Source organism: Neolamprologus multifasciatus, chromosome 12 (genome assembly GCF_963576455.1).
Source record: "Neolamprologus multifasciatus chromosome 12, fNeoMul1.2, whole genome shotgun sequence".
In the NCBI taxonomy this organism is placed as follows: domain Eukaryota; kingdom Metazoa; phylum Chordata; class Actinopteri; order Cichliformes; family Cichlidae; genus Neolamprologus; species Neolamprologus multifasciatus.
Window position 1 is genome coordinate 16,044,420 of NC_140450.1, and position 6,798 is coordinate 16,051,217.

Sequence of the window (6,798 nt, forward strand, 5' to 3'; positions counted from 1 at the left end):
CCTGCAAGACAGGAGCAGCCAGGCGCCAAAACTAATTTCCACCTTCAAAGACTCCCTTATCTCCTCAGACACCACATGTCTATGTATGTGTGCTTGCCTGCAAGTGTGTGTGACAGTGTGTGTGTGTGTGTGTATGTGCTGCTGATGATCTGATGTCCTCTGACAGAAAGACTCGCAGCAAATCGTGTATCACTGTCTCATCTGCATCAACCAGACACACACACACACACATAGAGAGAAAGCAAGCAAGATAGAAAGAGACAGACGGATAGATGGGCAGATCAAGAGAAAGGACACACACACACACACACTTGCATAGCAGAGGACGGGGGAACAGCACGAGTGAGGGAAAGGCACATAGGGCAAGTGAAAGATGTGAAGCGTGGACAGAGATAGAAGGAGAGATGATTTAAAGAGGGATGGAGACAAAGCTGCATCTGATTCACTGTCAACAGACAGAAAAAAACAACTCCTGCCATCTAGGAGCCAAAGTTGGCCGAATACAGTGACAGAAACAAACAAAAAAACAAGTCTGTATCTCAGCAGCTCGTGTTTCACAGGGCCTTCTGAGGTAACGCTGCTTATCTGACCTGTGAAAGTAAATATCAAAGGCGAGCCCAGGCCCGAAAACAACCAGCTGGAAAACAGCACACCTGGAGGTACGAGGTTTTCCGACGACAGAGGCGGTGGTGTGTTGTATATTTCATGGTGCTCTTTTTGAAGTTGTCCCTACATTTTCCACCGGCTCTTCAAAGGTCAGACTGCTCCTGCGTTTCATCATCCCACCCTCGCCCCCACACGCCATGACTTTCTGCAGCTCCTCTCACTGATGTTTCACTCATGCTGGACTCCGTTCACCCTGTTTTTCTTTTTGTGTGTGTGTGTCTGCGTTTCTCTCTCAGCAGCGAGCACTGAAATCATAATCAGAAAGAAATCAAATCATTTTGAAAAAGAAATATGCGGAGTTCAGATAGAGGGAGTCAAGTGGAAGAGCATGAGGCTTTCTGACCTATATGATGAAAGCACAAATCAAAACAGAGAGCAGAGTGGCTCTTTTGTTATAGAGTGCTCATGTTACATGCTTGACATGTGTATCAAGTGGCCCTACTCTGTGTTCTGTATACAGTTGCTCATGTTAACACTTTTCCTGGATTCACTGTAGGCTGTAATGGCCTAGCAGGAGTGATTTTCTTTAAAATAGCTGCATATTGTAATATAATAATGAATGAGTTAATTAATTATCAGGTAAGTCAGAGCGGCAACTGTATCATTAGCTATAATTGCCCCGATAATGATGTACACAAAGCCAGACAAGGGCTGATTGTGTGCTCGTACTGCATTTGTGTGCCGGATATTCTTAATGTGGGCGTGTGTGACCTATTTTTTCATGTGTGTCCTTGTGTGCGCCTGCATTGCTGCGTGCGATTTGTTGTCCACATCATATCCATTAGCATCCTCCTGACCTGGAGCCTTTCCAGCCAATCAGGTTTGAGTGTGCTGTCAGCAGGTGTCGTCAGCTCACTGTGAGATTCATCATAGTGACGGGGCGCACCGCACAGCACGACAGCAGCATTTATCTCTCTTTCTCTCTCTTCCTTTCTATTCTCTCTCGCCCAGCACCGCACAAACACAAACACACGAGAATCATGTCAGCGTCACTTTATTTACTGCAGAGGCAACGGATGCTCATGTTGAAGAAGAGAAACACCGACTACTGCCAGCTCGGTCTCATGATGATTTGTGAAGAAGTAACAAAATGTGATTGTGTCACTTCATGACTTTGACTTTATTTAAATATAAAATAGATTTTCTGCCTGGATCAAATATTTTTGAATACAACCCACTGACTGAAGTCATAAGCCAAGCAACCTAAACAGTGGAGCTTTCAAAAATATGCTAAACACAGGATTTTAACTCCAACCACAATCAATTTCTACTATACATTGAATGTAAAAATATGTGTACTGCATAGGATTCAAACAACAATCTTTTAAGTGAAGGTCCTGCAACTTCACCATCACCTTCTATAACCACATACAACCAACCACACCTTGTCTGCCTTTTAATGTAAACTTTATTGCTGATTAAGTGTGGAAGGTGTCAATACAAGAAACGATACATGCAACAACTGCTGAAGCTCTTGGCAAGCAACGACTGGAGGGAATGATTAAATGCAGACTAACATTTATATTTAGCCTAGTGCAGGCTAAAAACAAGCAGAAAAATAGCTTCTTCTTGGTCCACCCTGCGTGAAAATGACGGATGTCGCCACTGTGACGTCACCCACAGGTTGTGAACTTGAGACTTTTGGAGACTTTTAGAGAATCCAGCTTTACCCTCTGGGCACAGACACCTGCTGATACCATGGCCTTGAAGTTTAGGTCTCCAGCTAAACAGTTTCTTATAGTTTCTCTGGCAGATGCAGCAGAGTCACGCATGGAGTCATGCACTATAAAAATTATTTTGCTTTTAAAAAAGGGTGGAGAAATTAAACTTTTTTTTTTTAAATAAAGCTCTTGAAATATTCCACCTTTAACTTCTAAGCCAGGCTTATTGGAGTTGTAAGGTCTTATTTAGATCCAGACAGCAGGAGGCTTGACAGCCCAGGAGTCGTTTTTGTTATACTTCTTTGAAGTCTGCTTGAAGCCCTGTGCTTGCTGCGCATGCATAGTAGGTGCACTCTAATATTAAGTCTCCATGGATGAGTCTGTAGGGTCATAAAAAACTTGGCAGGCATGCAGACATCAGCACAGACCCTAACTCTCACCCACCGTCTGATGGAAAAAAATCTGTTACTTGGACCTAAATGGACCCTAGTTGTGTGGCAAACTATACCAACTGTTTTCGTAAAGGTTGCTAATTATATATACTAAGAATACTAAATTTGTATATGTCATATATATATAATGCATATCACTTTGTTTCAGTTAGGTTAACATGTAGCTTTAAATTTATCCGAATCTTACAAGATAGTTTATTTTACTCCAGACTGGGTTAAAAATGTAGGGAATTTAAGCCACACAGTGTAAATGCTTAGGCAATGCTTTCTACTAGCTGTCTTTTTAACTCAGTTTCATGAATTAAATTATGTAAATACAACCTCCACCTGTCTCCCGCATGTAAATGGCTCCAAACGTTTTTTTAATTTTTAGGCTGACTTTCCATGAAAAGTTCTCACATTGCAAAATTTAACCACCGGGACAATCACACTGATACCTTATACACAAACACACCATGCCACCCACGACCTTTGACCTTTAACTGTGCCACGACCCCATTATGATGATGTACAGCAAGCTCATCATCTCCATGGTAACATGAAGGAGTTGCACAGAGCAGCGCCACAGGGGAGTGTGCACATGTGTGTGTGTTTTAGAACATTCGTGTATGTGTGGTGGAGCTCAATACACTTATTGATGGCAGGCGGCGTGCACAGACTGACACACACACTGACACACACACTGACACACACACTGACACACCAGGGTTCTCCATCTGTCTATGTAAATCAATCCTGACCTTTGCTGAACTCTGGCTGTGCAGTTTGACAGTTAATCACTTGATAAGTGTGCTGTGGTGTGTGTGTCTGTTTTATTATGTGTGTGTCTTTCTGTGTTTGTGTGAGCCTTTTCATTTTATTTGTTAGCACTTAGAAAAATATAGAACGTTGTATACATTTTTATATTTTAACTCTTGAATGTGATTTGGAAATAGTGTAATCCTATACTTGTGTTTGCCTTTAGAAAAATTATAAAACAGTGATTGCAGTCCAACACTTGTATGACAAAACCTACTAAAGAAAAATTATGCACCACTGCTAAAGAAGCACTTTTCACTAAGAGCACTTTCTTACTACAAGCTCATTCATTCATTCACGCATCCAAACACGAGCTGTGTCCTTTGCCTAAGACGTTTAAATAAACATTCACACACTTACACTCCAGTGAATGCATTGGGGGCAACTTGGGGTTCACTGTCTTGCCCAGGGATACTTCGACATGCAGACTGCAGGAGCCAGGGATCAAACCCCTGACCTTCTGATTGGTAGACAGCCTGCAGGCAAAACAGAAGTTTTAAAATCTTGGGGGGAAAACTCATAGAGAAAGAGAGGAAGAGAGTTCTCTGTGCACTTTTATTTATTTATTTATTTATTTGCCAAGTAGCAAAAAGTTTTAATTTATCATCTTAGAAACATGTGCTCAGTTTTATAATCTCTAGACTTGTCATACATGATATTTTTGGGCTTTGACAACTTGCTCTGTGCACAGCAGCTGGGGGTAGCGATCCATAAGCCCTAACAAACTACAGTGTTTTATTCCTCTGGCTGCCTGCAGGACTGATTTTAATATTCAAATACTTTTTTTAATCACTGGAATCAAACAAAACCAGTCTGTATATCAGTATTTTTTTACACGCACCCTTTGCCTCTGCACTCTCTGCAGAAATCAGCCTGTAGCCACTGCAGCTCCAGTCTGCATTGGCTACAGGATCTTAATGCACACGTTTTAAAGTCTGGCTTTAATAACCCCATAATGCCAGTTGTATCATATGTGATGTGGGATGGGTTTTTGTAGGTTTTTGAGACCTCTACATCAAAAGTGTGATTTTTTTTCTGAAAAATAAATTGCACAATACATTTTTAAGCAATAAATTGCACAAAAATACAGAATATAGCAAAAATAATCCAAACTGAAATTGGTTTATTGTTTTATTTGTCAGAAGTGTCAATAAAATTTTTAGGGCCTTTTTTTTCATGGTTTTACAGGGTTAAGTTGGCTGTTGAATTTACTAGTAAATTAGTACTTTGGTTAGATCTCAGATCTTTGGGTTTTCCTTTGCCATTTGAACTTTTAGCAGTTTTATTGTTGTAAATTTGATTTTGCCTTTTCAGTCAGTGCAGCTTTAATGCTCATTTGGGCTGCATCAATCCACAAGAGGTGATACGTACATAAAGCTGTGTTCAGCTGATTAAACCATATGGCAGCTGGTCTAAAGTAAGATAACACTGCTGTGAGAGCAGCATGTCGATATTGGTTTCTCTTGTGTGTGACGAGGTTGGTCAATATGCCCATATAGTTAAATGAGATCTCTGTATTGTTGTGCAGGTCATTATGTCAGTGGGTGCCTGCTTTGTGTTGAGCACACATAGAGATGTCAGTGGACCGTCAGGGGATACTGGTGATGGAAGTAAAATGAACACGATCTGTGTTTTACTCTTTGGCTCACGGACACCGTGTGGAATCTGAGTTTTAGCAGTTTTTAAAATTGCAGGATTGCCACCTCAGACAGAAGTACAGATCTGTTCTGGTCCCTGAGGAGGATTCGGTTTATAACAGAGGGCGACTGTGGACGTTGACTGCGATGACAACTCATTGACAAGACATCAACAAAAAAGCTGTTCGGACACTGAAGAATACAGTCTGGCATCCCCACCGTTAGTCGGTCATGTAATGTGACTCTATCAGCAAAGACATTTTAAAAGGCTGTCTGCAGCTGAGCAATGCACCAGCTTTAATCCTGCCACAGTGCAGCCAAGTTGTCATACACACTGATATACAGTCACACACAAACATTCTCAGATTAACCTGATCAAGTTAATCTGATTAACACACATTATAAAATCTACTAATCCCTGCTCGTCCTTCTACAGAGCTGAACGCTCACCAAGAGAAGCACAAGTGCATCATCTCCTCAGTTATTAGACCAAATCCACATTATCCACAAACAAAACTATTTCCCTTCCCTTCATTTACTGCTTTATGAAAATCGTAGCGGTTGAGCATCCAGCACACAGATGAGTGGCCTGTCACTTAGGATAAGTGTTTGCTGGATTTATTGGACCCTTACAGCAGTTACTATTTATATACATATATATCACATTTATGCATAAGTGAGTTAAAGCGTTCTTTTAGAAAACTGGACTGCAGCACTGATTCCAAGTCTTAGACATATTGACTTCAGTAGTCACCAACATAGCCCAGGTGTGGTTTTACAGTTACAGTTTTACAATTTCCTTCTTGGCAAACAGCATAAAAAATACCAAAAAAGTTGCACAGTTTTGAAATAATTCACAAATTAAGGGCTTAATTTGCAAAAAAGAACAGTTAAAAAAAAAATCTTTCACCCAAATAATAGGCTATATAAATTCTTGTAATTCTACAGTGTATTACAACATATTATACAATGCAATGAGCTAAGCTTGTATCATAGTAGGCTGCTGCCCTCTTGCCTGCAGATCTGGTACAGCACAGTGTTGTTGACTGGCAGCCTGCACTTACAGAGAAAAACATGCAGTTATCATTGTGCAGAGAGAAACATATGATTAAAAAAAATAAATGCAATAAAAATAGTAAACCCAATAGTTCCAGTTAATGATTTTCCACATATGTGCCTTTATTTTAACGCTAACACAGTATCTTCACACACAAATACACACAAACGCGCTGGCTGCACTAGACTGTGTAAGCACTTGTGCGTATCTGACATGGGTGTGGATTTGTACGGACTGTCTGCCTTCCCAGATGTCATAAGAGTGACCACTGGTTCCATTGCATGACCTTTGACCTTTCCAGATGGTGACAGTCCCTGCCTCGATCAGAGGACGCTCAAGGAACATTTTCTGTGTGTTGTTGTTGTGTGTTGTGTGTGTGTGTGAGAGAGTGTGTAGTGTTCCTGAACTAGCAAAAATGCGTCCCATTGATTAAAAATCTGTTTAATCTTGAATTATTTATCTTTTGAAACTTTTTAAGGAGATGCTGAAGTTTTCCCGTTTTATTGTTCTTCCTTAGTGAACCATCA